This window comes from Schistocerca cancellata, chromosome 4, assembly GCF_023864275.1.
Source record: "Schistocerca cancellata isolate TAMUIC-IGC-003103 chromosome 4, iqSchCanc2.1, whole genome shotgun sequence".
Classification (NCBI taxonomy): Eukaryota; Metazoa; Arthropoda; class Insecta; order Orthoptera; family Acrididae; genus Schistocerca; species Schistocerca cancellata.
Genome location: NC_064629.1, coordinates 52,529,264 through 52,547,034, shown reverse-complemented (window position 1 = coordinate 52,547,034; position 17,771 = coordinate 52,529,264).

Genomic DNA, 17,771 nt, shown 5'->3' with positions numbered 1-17,771 from the left:
GCTCGGGCAGAAAACACCGCCGCCAAGAGGAAAACGACAATAAAGTCCGCTACGCAGCTACGATGTGACTCCGGCCGATACACCAACAAGACAGTAGCTTCGACACAAGCGGCACTGTGGCACAGGCGGAAGTTATCGACGACGTGTTCGGTCGACGCGCAAGGCGACACTGGCCGGTAGCCGCTGCAGCGCGAGGATAAGCTGTTCTGATAGTGACGCATCCACGAGTTGTCCTGCGCAATTGTTTCTGGAAGTACTTGTTATTGCTAGTGGGTAGAATGTGAAGCGAATTATCTTTGACGTTCAATCAGACTCATAACTTTAGACGAGGGCCAAAAGGTGGTAAAAAAAAAAAATGTAGTTGGACGTGAACCAGCGACTTTATGCTTGGAATTCGCGACGGTTACCACTAGACCACGGGCTCACCCAACACAACGATACCTTGGAAGTAGACAACACTTCCTCCTGCCACTTCCGCATCTATCAGTCTTGCCAGATCGTACAGATGGCCGGACTTAGCGTTGTCAGGGGCGGTCGGTTTTATTGACCACATTAAGTTATATGGTTCATATGGCTCTGAGCACTATGGGACTTAGCATCTATGGTCATCGGTCCCCTAGAACTTAGAACTACTTAAACCTAACTAACCTAAGGACAGCACACAACACCCAGTCATCACGAGGCAGAGAAAATCCCTGACCCCGCCGGGAATCGAACCCGGGAACCCGACGCGGGAAGCGAGAACGCTACCGCACGACCACGAGCTGCGGACTGACCACATTAAGTGAACGACTCTGACTTAGTCTCTGTGGTGGCCGGCTGGCGGTCAGTTTTTATGTCTAAGACTGTACCTGGCTAGCCATGCATACCTGTGATCCTGCACCCAATTTCAGTCAAAGCTACCGTGGGTGCCACTGCTCTGTTAAGGGTTCTTGGAAACTCTGTGAGCACTTCCTGTGACATTTCGGATGACAGGATCAGCAGAAACGCATTAAGTGCCTGTTGTTCTGCATCCTGCAAAATGACTTTATTGGCACGATCATCATTCGTTAACTCATACATACTGATATTGATTTGCCTGATACAGTCCTCAGAGCCCACTGCTGATTCTCCCTATTTTTGAGCTCCACCGCTAAGTAGTTCACGATAATATTGCAACGTATTCTTCTTCCTATAAAGATATATTAATTCTTCCTGAAAGTCGACGAAGGCCTTAACATTATGCAGTTTCTCATTGCACATCACGTAAGTTCTGGCGTACCCTACCAACTTAAGACGAGCTAAACTTAACAGTTGTTCATGACTCCAGTTCCCTAATTTTGCGGCTGTAAGCAAACTATCTGTGAATAAAAACATTTTCCCCTGATTTACCAAATGGTGCCTCCAATGAGGCCATACCAGCATCGAGGGTAGGTGAAGACGCGCCCAAAGATGACCCTTCCCTTCTTTCACCCTTCATACAATTCACTTCTCTAGACAAAATTTCATTGTCAGCTTTAACCTTAGCTAAATAATTTAGTAGATTCTGAATTGTCTCCAGGGTTGCTGTTTTCTCAGGACAGCCATTTGGCTCAGAACTACTACCAGAAGCGTATAGTATACCCAAAATTGAAAGGAAAGGACAGACACAACGAGACAGGCCCAAAATAAAGCACTTGTTGCCCGCATTTACTTGAAAACGCTAGAAGAACGCCACAACTGTCGCACCTCCTTCTCTCCAGGGCTTCTTTGGACGATCATTTCCAGCTACAGCAAGTACCCTGACACCAATATTGTAACAGTGACGAAGAAGCAGGTGAATTGCTTTATTGAACAGTATTGATGAACACGAACAGACATGGTGCAGCACGTATCAAACAGGCAGATTGCAGCCAACAGGGGATGATCCTCAGACCCCAGCACGCTGGTACGCAGTCATTTCCTTTGCAGTGGCGACCCAGCTACCATAGCATGCTGGCGGATGGCAATTGACGGCTGTGAGGTGACGGTGCGGCAACAAGGCGACGTCCCTGAGCGTGGGGTGGACACTCAGGCAGCGGTTGTTGGTTCGTGTCCTGGTGGAAGCAGTCTCATAGATGCAGCGACAACCGACACGATGACTTTAAATCCTGTTTCCATGTGCTGACAGTTGTAGAAGAACACCCATATCGGGGCCACGTCGAAACATGAGTGAGATCGATGGCCGGGTGTGGCGCAATAGGAAGGTAGGTCACTCATGTGACAGGAGTCCACATGACATCCCTCAAGTGGAATTGGCGGTTGCAGAAGATATGTCTGCTGATATGACAGGGTAATAGCCAATAACTGCAACCTGGTTTTGGTTGCTAGGCTGTGGTCTCAGCTGTCGTAATTTGAGCTGTTACAGAACTATTCTAGTTCTTCATTGGTTGAAATCCAAGTAGGTGTGTAGGATCAAGCGATTTTAAGGTTAACATTAGCATTCAACTCAAGGATCATGTAGGTCACTCTGTCTGATATTGCCATGGTCTTAGTGACAAAGTGTCCCCCCTGTTGTGATTTAGCAGAGCTATGCTGCCAATACGTGATATGTCCACGTTATTCTGTAATAGGGGGTGTCAAGACTTGAGGACAGTACTAACTTCACTTTTATCCTCGTCTTACTTATTCAGAGTATGTCTCATTTGAAGTTCTGCAGTAAATCTTCCAAACAATCGAGGTTCCTTCCTTTGTGTTTGTTTTGTAAGTTTATCTGATTAGTCGATTGATTCTTCAAGCTTTCCCGGCGGATGTGTTATAAATAGTCTTCACGGGTTTTCCGCCGGATCACGTTGTGAAAATTCCACAATATTTCCTCGGAGCAACTGTCCGACATCTTCGAGTGGTTCAACCTTGCTGGTGGCTAGGTACGACTGACGGTATCCGCACGTCGACGCCCCGTTTCAACAACACGCGCGCGAAGAATACGAAGGCGCTGAAATCGCGCATGCGCAAAGATTTGCAGATAGACAGTGCCATATTCAAACTCCCTCTGCCGAAAATCGCAGAGCGGCTCTCCCGCGCGTGCGCTGTACCCTCCGTTTGCCAACAGTGCGGCCAGACGTTACTCACCAACGGCCGTACTAGACCAATGCTATGACGGATCTGTTATCGAAGAATCTTGATTTTCGCGTCGTGATTTAATAGCAGCGAATGCAGGGTTCCAGGCTATGCTCAGTTGAAACCCCGCTGCATCCCTGTTGATGAGATTATCGGCTGTACGGAAATGTATTGCTTCCTTAATGACGCAATCCCAGAAAGGTGATGCCGGGGATAAAACTTCCGTCTTTTCATAAATCATGTGATGTCCTGTATTCAGACAGTCTTCCACAATAGCCGACTTTTTCGGTTGACGAAGGTTTGTATGACGCTGATGTTCATCGCAGCGTTCTTGTGCTGTGCGGCATGTCTGGCCTATATACGCTACCCCACATTGACAAGGAATCTTATACACACCACATTTCTTCAGGCCAAGGTCATCTTTAACCGAAAGTAACAGGTTTCTCAGTTCAAAAATGGCTCAAATGGCTCTGAGCACTATGGGACTCAACTGCTGTGGTCATCAGTCCCCTAGAACTTAGAACTAATTAAACCTAACTAACCTAAGGACATCACACACATCCATGCCCGAGGCAGGATTCGAACCTGCGACCGTAGCAGCAGCGCGGCTCCGGACTGGAGCGCCTAGAACCGCACGACCATCGCGGCCGGCGGTTTCTCAGTTTTGCAGATGGTTGAAAACACACTTAATTCCATATCTTCCGAGGACTCTTCCGATTCTTGATGACATGGCACCAAAATGAGGTAAAAAGTCGAAGTGGTGGGTGTCTTCGTATCTTCATTCTGCTCCATAGATTGAACTCGCCTGGGCCTGAATGCATTGCGTATCTGTCACTCAGAATAACCATTTTGTCGGAATACTGTCTTCAAATGTTGTATTTCACTCGACAGGCTTTCAGGATCAGATACCACATGTGCTCTATGAACTAACGTACGTAATGCACTACCGCACTGTGCAGGATGATGGCAGCTTGTGGCCTGCAGGTATAGATCTGTATGCGTTGGCTTGCGGTAGACGCTGTGTCCCAAGGTCCCATCTGCTTTCCTTCGTACCAAAACATCAAGAAAAGGTAAAGTACCATCTTTTTCCACTTCCAATGTGAAGTTTATATTCGGATGGAGCGAATTCAGATGCTGAAGAAACGTAGATAGAGTATGAGGTCCATGTGGCCACACCGCAAATGTATTATCCACATACCGCAGAAAACAAGAGGGTTTGAGAGTGGCTGACTGTAGTGCTTTTTCTTCAAATCCTCTATAAAATAATTGGCCACCACAGGAGACAGAGGGCTTCCCATGGCGACACCGTCCACTTGTTCAAAATATTGGTCATGAAATAAAAAGTATGTTGAAGTAAGCACGTGTTTAAGTAATGCTACTATGTCCTCCTCAAACTTGTTGCTAATGAGCTCCAAAGAGTCCTGAAAGGGCACCTTTGTAAATAAAGACACAACATCGAAACTTACTAGAGATCCGACTATTGCAATCTAAGAGTTTTCAGGCGATCTATGAAATCTTCAGAGTTTAGAATGTGGTGGTCGCACTTGCCTACGAGAGGTCCCAATAGTGAAGTCAGATATTTGGCAACAAAATAAGTAGGTGCTCCTATGTTACTTACAGTGCGACGGAGAGGGACCCCATTCTTATGGATCTTGGGTAGGCCATAGAGTCTTGGAGGAACTGCAGCCTGTTGACGCAAACCCTTAGCGACTTGCTCTGGAATCGAGCTCTTCCTGATTAGTTCCACAGTCTTTCTCTGGATCCTACCTGTTGGATCACTTTTTAATTTACTATATGCAAGATCATCGAGCACTTTGTATATCTTGCTGTTACATTCTGTGCGTGAGTGGATCATAGTAGCATTTTCTTTGCCAGCAGGTAAGATGACGTTGTCTTGGTCTTCTCTCATTTCTCGTATAGCATTTCTTTCAGCTGAGACGATGTTAAAGTTGGACCTCTTACATGAAGTTTGAGTCAAGATGCGGCATGCGGCATGTGTCACGCCTAATCTCTTCGTCAGCATCCTTAGGAAGTTTCGAAACAGCCTGCTCTTTCCACTAATCACATCTCGGATGGGAATGGTCCCTGCTGTAGGTGCAAAATTCAGACCCTTCTCTAGCACCGAAACTGCAGAGTTGTCCAAAGTCTTGTCCGTGAGATTAAACACGGTACGTCTTCTTGTGTTCGAGCTTCGAGTCGATCATATTCAGTCATCTGACGAACCTTAGCTTGTCGCTCAGTCCAATCAGCCAGTGGCGCTGTCTACCTAGTTCCAGGAGACTTTCTCCACACCTTTCTGAGCCCGATTTTTTTGGTCATGGCTATGATTTCTGCGCACAGAAACTTTTTGATGTGGAACTTTGTTATTCACAGCTTACGAAGTCTCTCTGTGGATGTTCATGTTTCGTAATCAATGCTGTGTTATCCATTCATTTGTGTTCCTGTGCAATGGGGATAGTGCCAATGACAGCGTTCTTAAGAAAAATATTTTTAAAGTCTATAGTGGTCAAAAGGCGTGTAGCCTATTTATAACGTTTACAGTATAACCACTGCAACGCTCCAAAAATGTGACTCCTGTGTGGCGAACGAGCTTTTTAATTTTCAGTGTGCTTAAGACAGAAAAACACAAATAATTGTTACTGGTACTGATTTATGATGTTCATTTTGCAGTGCACCTGAATATTATTCCCAACGCTCTAGTCCCTGAACCCAGTTACAGAAACTTAAACACTGGAGACAAGCTAGTCACTTCCTGGCCCACTCAGGAACTTATCGGCTGGTATTCTTCCAGCTAGTAGTATAACAGAATCTTGGCAGCAACCGAGAATATGTTTGGCAAATCTGTCACTGAAAAGTTATGACTTCCTGGTTAGCACAGAATTATCTCACTCCATTCAATTGGTTTTTCGCGATATTCACATTGAATAATCGCAATGATTTTTACTTAAGGTGTGAGACAGGTTGTCAGTTTATGATTTTGAAGCCAGGAAAGCCGATCCATGCAATATTTGCAACTACTCTCGTCTCTGACAGTATGATTTATCTGTTGCAATCACCCTTGGGCCACAGCTCCTCGCTAGCTCTGATAATGTGGTCACCTGTAAAATGAAGGCTGCGCGCCAGTTCACCTTCGCTACTGTGGAACACATCTCTTCTAGTGAATAGGTACTCACAGCTCTCAAAGTATGCATCTCAGAGACCATGTTTATTGGAAGTTTTGTTTTAAAGGATCTTTCCTGTTACATCCCAGAATATTTACCATTCCTACTGGGACACCATGTATATTCTTTTACTTTACTTAAAATTGTCTGACAATGCTCAGGTAGTTTACTAATTCCATGCCTGTAGAAATCTACTGGTTCTTATTGAAAGATGCCGTCACACCAACATCGAACTGATTTTCGCCCTGAAAGGAATTTTCTTCACATTGGTTTGATAAGGAGCAGGAGAGTTAAAATTTGAGGGCATAAGATCAGAAGAAATGTGTGAGGGATGACTTTCTACAAGAACTCATGCATAATTTTGTTTGTGGCATCAGCAGAGTGCACGATCGTGTAGTTTCAACACATGATGCAGATTTGTTGGTCGTTTTTCTTACACTGCGACCGAAGGTTGTCTCAGTTGTTGATAACTAAAGCTTCGTGGACACATCCATGAGGAGAAGTTCGTAGAGCACAAACTCTCTTAGAACCAACAGATGAAAAATATTACGATGGCACTGCCCTTTGCTCGAGTGTATGTCTATTGTTAGTGCTCAGGCGTTAATTTATTCTTGAGAAGTTAACATAAATGCCATGATTTTAAACATGGCTGTGGCAGCAACTGTTAAAATTCTTCACAATAAAGGATGACAGCCAAAAACAGTTGCAGGATAAAATTTATTAAAATTCTTGACCAAGGTTTCGGTACATATAAATATACATTCATCAGAAGTAAAACTACTAAAATTACATCATGTAATGGAGAATAATAAAAACAATTATGCCAAAGGCGTCGTCAGTAATTAAAACATCATCTCCATTTGTACAACATGTGTACAAATGGAGATGATGTTTTAATTACTGACGACGCCTTTGGCATAATTGTTTTTATTATTCTCCATTACATGATGTAATTTTAGTAGTTTTACTTCTGATGAAGGTATATTTATATGTACCGAAACCTTGGTCAAGAATTTTAATAAATTTTATCCTGCAACTGTTTTTGGCTGTCATCCTTTATTGTGTAACATAAATGCATCATAACTTGTCACCAGTAGCGATATTGCATACGTTGCTCAATGAGCAAAATGACGTTCAGGCAAATACGAAGTAATATTCATCTGCTTAGTTTTCATTGCTTTGAATTAGAGCATTCATTACTCCTAAAACGGAGTTCTGAACCTTGCACAACAATTAAACGATCACAGTTCATCACATATGTCAATTATGGAGACTTCTTGAACTTTTAAAGTCATTTATGCCAGAACAATCTTTCTTGGAACAAGAAAATCCTTATCTGATGCGTCTCGCACGAGAGCACTCGCCCCCCTCACACACAATACAAATGATTCAATCAGCCATCGCTGCCTTCACCTCTCTCTTAAACCCAAAGAGAGCAAGAGTTGACTTTACAACGGTTAAAACATGTTCGTAAGTTTCAGGTATGCAACATGCAATATGTTACTGCCAGATAAACACTAGAGCTGCAAACAAGAAATGGAGAGTTGACAACTAGCACGTGGTCGGACGGCGCTTTTACGTAACAGCGGCTGGCTTGTAGCTGGTGGCCGCCATACGGCAAGGAAACTTGAGCGTAAGCTTTTCTGATCTTGACGTAGCCACGAGCTGTTTTGCAGAATCGTTTCTGGAAGTTTTTGTTATTACTGGTGTGTTAGAAAGTGAAGCGAATTATTTTTGAGCTTCCATCAGACTGATAACTTCAACTGAAATGTGGTTTAAAAAAACAGGTGAACGTGTGAGCTCGAACTCGTGACTTCTTGCCTACATTTCGCGATGTTTATCACTAGATCACGACCTCATACATCACTGTAACAGCTTGAGGAGGAGACAACTTCCTTCAGACACTTCCACATCCTACAGTGTTGCCAAATCGCCCATATTGGCCAGACAGAATTCTGAGGGGCAACCGATTTTATTGGGCGCCTAATGTGAACGATTCGGAGTTAGTCCCTGCAGCGATTGGTGGCCAGGTTTTACGTCTAAGACTACACATCACATTCAATGTAGGCTAGATGAAGAGACTGTCATTAGGATTTGAGATATTATGCTGTGTTGTCATTCTGTATAGTGTTCAGGAGATCACTACATTGAAGTGATGAAAAATAAATGCAGGAATGAAATTAATGCAAATAAAAAAATATGTAAGTAAAATTAAATGTTGTTCCAGACTCGCAAGTAGCCTGACATGTTTTCCTTCTTGGTTAACAAACTTAAGACAAAATAGTCTTTCTGCCCCTTCCAATGGTTGCTTTAAAATCATGATAACCACAAAATTCCTTTGTACGTAAACTTTTTACTTGCTTCAGTAATGCAGTTTTTACTAATCCATCTGTTTTCTCAATTGCTTTATTCCTTCAACTCTACAGGCTGAACACTTATTTCACCCTTTTAAGTGAATATGCAGGGTACCTTGTCAGGTCAAAAAATCAGTATAGAATTAAAAAGCAAGAAATGGGTTTAAAGTCCGGTTGACAGAGTCATTTGAGTTGGAGAACAAGTTCAGACTGAGGGAAGGAAATTAGCTCTATCATTTTAAAAGCAAACATCTTGACATTACCCTTAAGCAGTTTACGATAACCACAGAAAATCTAGATCTGTATGACTGTACGGGGATTCAAACTACAATCTCAGATTGTGGGACTAGTATTTTAACCACCTCACTTCGAGGAAGTCATGCTGTTCAGACTATGTGAGTTAATGAGATTTGACAAGCGGGCAGATTTGTTGCTTGTTGCGTGCGGCCCTTCTTTGTACATGTTCAGTATTCCCAGTTAGTCATATCTGGTATATTACTGCATCCTCTGCAAAATGGCTTAGGTGTACATTAGAGATGGGCAAACTTGTTCATCCTTGGGAACTAGTTCACTGGTGATCACTCTTTCTCAGGAACCGTTCATTTTTACTTGTTCACCGTTCATTTGTGCTTGGTATACGGTTCTTGTGAAAAATTAAAAGTTAGTAGCATAGATGACTTAAGATGGAAGGCGCCAAGAGGGGGCACTTGCCTCCGCCCTGGAGTACAAAGTTTTTATCCATAACATAATTCTCACACACTTTTAAGTGTCGTGATTCTGCAAAACCTCTCGTTTAGCTAACTGTAGCGTTATGTGGCTGATCGAAGTGAAATAATATAAAGTTGCGCACGAAAAACCGGCCCCGAGTAGACTGCTCGTCAATTACACGGGATTTGTTGACCGCTACGAGCAGAATAGATAAACATGTAATAATTAGGCAGTGAAGAAATAACAAATAAGCTAATGCAAACAACAACTTCGAAACCGTAGATAACGATTGGTATACAACAAAGAGCAGTCTAGAACTTGGGGCCGATTTTTCGTGCGCCAACCTATACCACTGAAATAATATTGTAGAAGTTATCATATTCTCTTTACAAAATGTGACACCAGACACACTATTATGGAACGCGGACTTCAATCGGTTGTAAGTCGGTCTGCCTTCCATAACAATGAACATACTCTTTTACCTTGCATCAAAAAAAGACGGAAAATGGCCACTCGTGTGTGCCGTGCCGACTTCCTTTGCATGTGTAATAAAGAGTCTTGCCTTCTTACAAGTATTTCTTCTGCTGTTTATCGAAATAGTGAAATAAGCTGATACGCCGTTTTGTTACCTGAAAAGATGTATGTCTTACATACCACGTAATTTCAATGCAATTTACGTAATTATAAAATACATTTTAATTACCCGTCATGGGCGCTGAATAGAATACGAAAAGAACTAGAAGCTCAGAGTTCAAAAAAGGTTTGAAACTGATCTAGAATGGGCGTGCGCCGCAGTGAACGAAACGAACAACTCGATACTGAACTATGAGCAGTCGGGAGTGGAACTGCGACGAGTGGCCACGCGAAGGACGACGAGTCCGGCCGAGCGGGACGGAGACCGAGACAGATGGGAACGGGAACGAGGCTGGAACGAGACCGGCCGACGTGCCGTTGCGGGAACGAGACGTACGGTTTCCCGTTTCCAGGAATTATAAGTAGAAAGCCGCGACCAAGACCGAGACGGGAACGGGACCGAGGCTGGAACGAGACCGACCGTTTCCCGTTCCCAGGAACTATAAGTAGAAAGCCGCAACCGAAGTGAACTATGGAAGATCGTTCCTTTGAATTCGTTCCTCGTTCGTTCATTTCATCTTGATGAATCGTTCCTTTGGACCCGTTAGTTCGAACGACCCATCTCTAGTGTACACTCAAGCCAATGAGATAGTTGAAAGGCTAACAAATGGGATTCATTAGGTTCCCCAGAGGAGCCATTATACACTGAGGTGACAAAATTTATAGGATAGCAATATGCACATATACAGATAGTGGTAATAACACGTTCACAAGGAATAAGAAGGCAGAGCTATCATTTGTTCTCTGGTAATTCATGTGAAAAGTTTCTAACACGATTATGGCCATACGACGGGAACTAACAGACCTCAGACACAAAACAGAAGTTGGAGCTAGGTGCATGGAACATTCCATTTTGGAATCTTGGGAATTCAGCATTCTGAGATCCACAAAATTTCAGGCATTACCTCTCACCACAGACAACACAGCGGCTAATGGCCTTCACTTAACGACAGAGCAGCGGCGTTTGTGTAGAGTTGTCAGTGCTAGCAGACAAGCAACACTGCAAGAAATAACAGCAGAAGTAAATGTGGAATGTTTAATTGGCATATGCAGTACGAGAGTGCAGCAAATTTTGACGTTAATGCAGTAGACGACCAATACGAGTGCCTTTGCTAACAGCAGAGAGTCGCTTACAGCACCTCTCCTGGGCTTGTGACCCTATTAGTTGGACCTTAGTCGACTGGAAAATCATGGATTGGTCAGATGACTCCTGACTTCTATTGGTAAGAGCTGATGGTAGGGTTCGAGTGTGGTGCATTTCCCACAAAGCCATGGACCCAAGTTGTTAATAAGGCACTGGCAAGCTGGTGGTGGCTCCAAAATGGTTGGGCCAATTGAACCCATCATTGGATGGAAATTGGTATAGTTGGAGACCATTTGTAGCCATTCATGAACTTCATGTTCACAAATGAAGATGGAATTTTTGTGTATTACAATGCACCATGCCACAGGGCCACAGTTGTTTAAATTGGTTTGAAGAACATTCTGGACAAATGGAGCAAATGATTTGGCCACTCAAATGCTGAGATGAATCCCACTGACACGTATGGGACATAATCGAGAGGTCAGTTAGTGCACAAAATGTTACACCAGCAAGTATGGATGGCTATAGAGGCAGTATTTGTGCAAGGATCTTCCAGCTACTTGATGAGTCTATTCCAGACAAAAAGATGTCTGACATGGTATTAGGAGCTGTTCCATGACTTGTCACCTGAGTGTATTATATGGCTTTTTATTACCCTCAAAATTTGGGTGATTAAAGCAAAAAATCTCCAGTTTCTGAAAGGGCCAACATTATTTTTTCATGCAGTGGTCTTTAAACATGGTATCACTTTTTACAACTCCTCGTAACTTATTTTATTTACTTTTTCTAATAACAGACTGGTGGCTGTGACTAATCACCAGTTTGGGAACACCACAGTTACCAAACATTAACCCAGTTATGATTTCCTTAACTGCATCCCATGCTTGCCATTCAGCACTGTCCAGGAAGCAAAAGTAGCTAACAGAAACATACATGCACAGCAGGCATTTAGAAACATTTGGTGGAGTGAACATAAACTTACTACAAACATAGAAATGGCATCTTCAGGTACATAGTAGCTTCACCAACACTACTACTGCTAAATGAACAACTTTGTGTTTAATCTATCAAACAGTTCAGCAACTTTATCCAGCTGGGACATTGGTCACTAATTGTTTACATGCAAACTATTTGTAATACTTCTCTTTTCCAAGACACTTAGAATTTCATACAGTAGTCATCATAAACTTCCAAACCAATGGTAGTCTGTCTTCTTCAGTGAACTCTCACAAGCCTTCATTCATTCAGGCTCATGGTTGTTGCTTAAATTCAGTAGCAAGTTTCATTAATGGTCATTAATTTGAGTAGAAAGTCCTGCAAATTGAGCATAAACAGTGCTAGATTCTCCCTTGAAATAATGTTCTGAATTTCTTTTTGGTCAAAAGTCACGAATTGCAGTAACCAGTGCTTTTTGCAATGGCATTTTCAGTGATACTGCATGTGGTAATCTAAATTGTCCCATGGAAGTGGACTTTAAATTCTAAGATCACATTTAATGTCAAATATTGTAATGAAGTCTTAATTACCAGTGCAGAGGCTACAAGGGACATAACCCAGTTCTGTTTCAAATCAAAATCAATAATAACAGAATTTCTCTCTCTTGATTGTCACACATCACAGCAAACATTATTGGCAGGCTGGTCTCACTGAAAATGCATATTGCAATCCTGCTGCATCACTGCTATTCCCTTTGTTTGAAGTATCTTACAACTGATAAGTCACCTTAGCTTCACTTCAAAATGCACCACTTTTACTCACAAAGCAAATGTCAGTAAACATTGACTGTGAATACCATTTTGGAATTCAATTGAAAATGTGAACTTTGTTTATTATATTGGGATCTCATTCATTCCAGCCACATCACTCTACTTACACACACCTTAAAATTGTGGTTAGGAAGTCTTGTCTTGCATAGAGGGTGCCACCTCAACATATGTCATCTCTATGATATAACTAGCCGATCAGATGCCATCCTCCGGACACAGCAGTGGGAGGAAGAGGCACTTATAAAGAGCTTAGGATTTTATCTGAATTTGATGCAGCAAGCTGCCATAAAACTCTTATCCAATTTATAATTATAGACTATATTCGAAACTTAGCACTACATTACACCCATCCCACACCAAAGCTCTCATTTAATTGGCCCTTAACACCTTTTGCTTTATAAACATATCACAACAAGTTACTGAACATTAAACAAGTCATTTCATATATGAAAGAAATAAGTGGGACATTAGTGGGGTGGGGTTTTTCAGCAAAATTCTATGAAGAAGTAGGTGATGCTAAATACATAACAGCATTTCTTGTGGAAGCAATCAAATGGACAAGGAGACAACAAACCTCCAATGATAAAATTATTAACTCCATTTACAACACTGCCTTGTCTTTGTTATTAGATATTCAAACAAGCCCAATAAGAATCATTTGAAATTAATGTTGGATTTCATCCCAACAAAAACCAAATGCAACTGCTTCATCTACCTCTCGTTAGAACTACTATATTACAAATTACTATCGTTAGAGAACTTACCACAGTGCTATAAAGCATTACGTATCATTTACTACAACTCTGTCCCCATTCATTATTAAACCAAACATGAATGAATAATTTCCTTCCCACATTCATCATGTTTCAATGAAAATAAAGGACAGCAAAAAAAGAGGCCTGCACCCCACTGCTTGCATACATTATTTATGATAGGGAGTGCAATTGCTTCTCTGCCAGTACCACACGGTATACCTAACAAGCACCTTTCACAGACAAATTGCTCTGTTATTATTGATAAAATTACATTCCACATGACTCAACACTGTCTCAGCTCTTATTGTACAACAAATTCTTCGTTGAAAACATTGGCCAGCTTTCTGTGTCTTGAATGACTCATTTCCTCAAAGTTAATATCCATAGAAATTTCTTAGAATTAGCATGAAACCTTTAGCAAAATTTATTATTTATCTGTCTACTTATTCAACATTATGGGTGCTACATCCTGTAGCACCACACATGAAATGCATTCAGTGAAAGCTCCAGTAACTTTTACTTCAATAAATAGTCACGAACAGTGATAAACTACTGTGGACAGAACACAGGTGATCGTGTATCCTGTTTCAACGCAGTGTCACCAACAATGTTTCACAGAAATGTCTTAATGACTCAAAAATTTTTAAACATGTACCTCATGTACACAGCTCATTCAAAGCTATGGCCTAAAATATACATCTTCAATCATCAGTTCCTTATCTCAAAACACTACATTTTGAGTCTTCTACCATGTGGGTAACTTTGGAGCTACAGGTTTTGGATGCCATGTTCACATTAAACTTTTTCCATGAAACATTTGTTATGTATGAAAATCTTTTGAAGAACACTCGTCAGTAATATTTAGCTGACAGCAACACACTTAAACAGTAATCTAAGTATGTATAAAAACCTTCTCAACCTGTAAATTGTCATGTATTTGACAATACCCACAGTAAGATCAAGAACAAATAAAACTGTATTCTAAACTATTGTTAACACTGACAAAATGGCAAAAATAATATTTAAAAGATTTTTTCTTACATTTGAACATGTAGTGCACATCCAGAACAATGATATTATCCAGAATTTAACTCACATGTGTACCAGTACCTGTTTCATATGCATAACAGATGGGTCACATTCATAGTTGTCAAATGAACAAACCCTATATGTTCTGCAAATTGTAACTGGAAAGGAACCCCCTTATAGACTGCTATAGGTACGACACACAAATTGGGGATTCAAAATACCACTACAATAAAACAAGAGTGCAGAGAAACTGTTTATTAAACTCAAATGTCTTATACTGTCTTTACATAATTAAAAATGTTGAATTTTTTTTAACAATGTTAATCAGTATCAAAAAATATGAGATCTTCATTTCAGATGACAGATGTATTTTGGAGCAAAAGCTAGCACAGGATCTGTAAAACTTCACCATTAACATAGCACCTCACAGAGTCACTGAAAGGCTTTGACTACATCTGACACAACAAAAGGTACATTAGAAAATTTATTCAAGCTAGTTCTACTACCAAAAAATATCTATTGCTTCTTACTAACAGTTATGTGCTGTACAGATACTGAAGCTCACTGATACATGAAATGATAAATTAATAATTACACTCAGAACAAGAATGTTGCAGAATTTTATTCATTACATCTATACGAGTCAACAAAATAATTACAGTTGCTGCATACATACCTAAGTTGATTTTGTGCTTTGTATTTTTCTATGAAATAACTGTAAAATTACAGAACATATAACAACTTGTAAAATGTTGGTAAGAACGTATTTCATAGGTTTTCCACAATGCTAAACTAAATTACCTGCAAAAGCAGTACCAGCCAGAGGGAGTGACTAATATATGTTGATTAAAGCATATACTTACACAATTAAGTCTCTCCAAACATAATCACATAAAAATAGGACCAAAGTATCTTCTCAGATTTATATTCTGTCAGGCCTTTTCATCAGCTCAACAATAATGGAAAGTAAAGCTACATACCTACATACTACAGTAAAATTGCGTAAGTGTGAATGAAATTACATAAATATACAGCTCACGTATGTTTAATACATAACTAGGTTCCAAATTTAATCCATATTTGTGTATAAATATGCACACACTTCCACATGCACCAGAAATACAACACAAGTTCCAAGAACAAAATCCATACTAATTATTATAACAAACATGATCTATACTATCACCAAAGAAAATATTCATTTACCACACAAACATTTCTGGTTGTCATGTTCCATCAACAAAATAGCCAAATATTTCACTGATATTATAGTAACACATTGTCATCACATACAAACACTTAACAATATGATAAAACAGAAGGTAAAACAAAGTTGAAACTATATTAAAAAGCAGGCATACAAATACTCACAGTAACTCAGTCATTTGGGTATGATTAACATTCATTTCAAATGGAAACAATGCACTGACTTCAACACCCTCTCCCTCAAGCATCAATCCTGATTATATATGTGATAATGTCAAATGTTACATCCACAATAATTCTTTAGAAGTTTTACCCATCAATTTATCGTATTCATTTCCTTTCATGGACAATATTAAAAGTTTCAGAGTCCATTTGGGACTTTCATCAATCATATGCACTATAGAGAATGAAGTAAATGATATATGGAATACTGATGACAACAAATGAGTCTAGTTTGAAAGACTTTGCTGTATTTGCCAAATAGACAGTTTTTGTTTGAGTTTCAAAAACAACAAATGAAATGTAAAAAAAATAATACTAATAATTTACCAGTTCCTATACTGGAAGCAAAATATCAAGTGACAGATTGCCACCAGTGACAGCGATATTCCAACTCTTACAGCTCCATTTGGGAATACTCAGAAATATCTTACTGCAATGGTTGCCAAATAACTTATAATGATTATGGTTTCAGTCATGATGATCTGGCAGCAGTTCTACACATATTTTAGTATAGTGGAAAAAATTTCTCAGCATAAGCAACATTAGGCCAACCTCTTCCTGAATTTCTGCACAATCTGATGATCATTTAAAACTTTTCAATTCCAATATACATAGGTCACTTAATGAAGTTCCATTCATCAGCATCAGCTCTTTTTGTTTGCTTCCTACAGCTGCCTGTAGACAATTAATCTGAAACGTTCATACAAAGTTCCACATGACAAGATTGCTGATTACCCTCCTTACAAAGTGAAACTTTAATAATTTCCCCACTATATCCTTTGCAAACCAGCCTCCTTTTCCAACTTTTGATTAAATCAAATACATCAATAACCTCCTTGCTGTCTGTTTCCAGATAAATATGCTTTTATTACCTAGTGTATGCCATACAATGCTGTTCCTCCTTTCAATTAACATGATTTCACAAATAAACCTTTTCTCCTAGATTACATCTGACTCTGCAGTTGACTGCATGCTATACTGAAACTTCCCAACATATTTAACACTGTGTGGTGGACTAAGACTAACCTAGTGCAAACATGACAAAAAAAGGGGGGAAGGGGGAGAGGGCAAGGGTTAATGTTTGGATCTTTGACTGGAACATAACCTTCAACTATCAGGAAGTTTCCTCCCTTTGTTCTATTCCAGAAACAACCTTTTCTACTACCACATATCAATCTATACTTCTCCTATGATTACGTTCCAGTATTTTCTCATTTCTAGTTGTCAAGGAAACAAGATTTAGTGTGAAAAAATGCTGTGACACAGGAATACATAATCAGGAATTCTTTATTCATTCTGCATTCATTCTTCAATTAAGGAAGATCTTACATCTTGAGTCCTATTTTTTAATTTTTTCCTCCCCCACAGTTCATTATTTTCTAACAAAACTGAATATCTGTTTACTGCCTTAGTTGTATAGTTCTGAAACCGATCAGGAATCAACACTCAGCAGCTATAAAATTTAGCAGATGGGAATAAACAAAACAAGAATATCCTTTATAAGACCTTCAAAATTTTCCAGTTCTGGACAAATCCAACAAAAAACAAATGGAAACACTCAAGTTATGCATTAAACTAACTAACTTACGAGATTAAACTAAGTGATGCTGCAAATTATGTAGAGCACTATGTTCTGAAGGAAAAACATAACTACAGACTGAGGAATGTGAGATTAGTGGTATGTTTCATGACTTTTAAAGCATGCTGAGAAGCCAATACTTTAACCACTGGCATGAATGATGAAGTTTCCAGCACATTAATCACTTAGTTCATTGCATTCTAACAACTGCCACTCC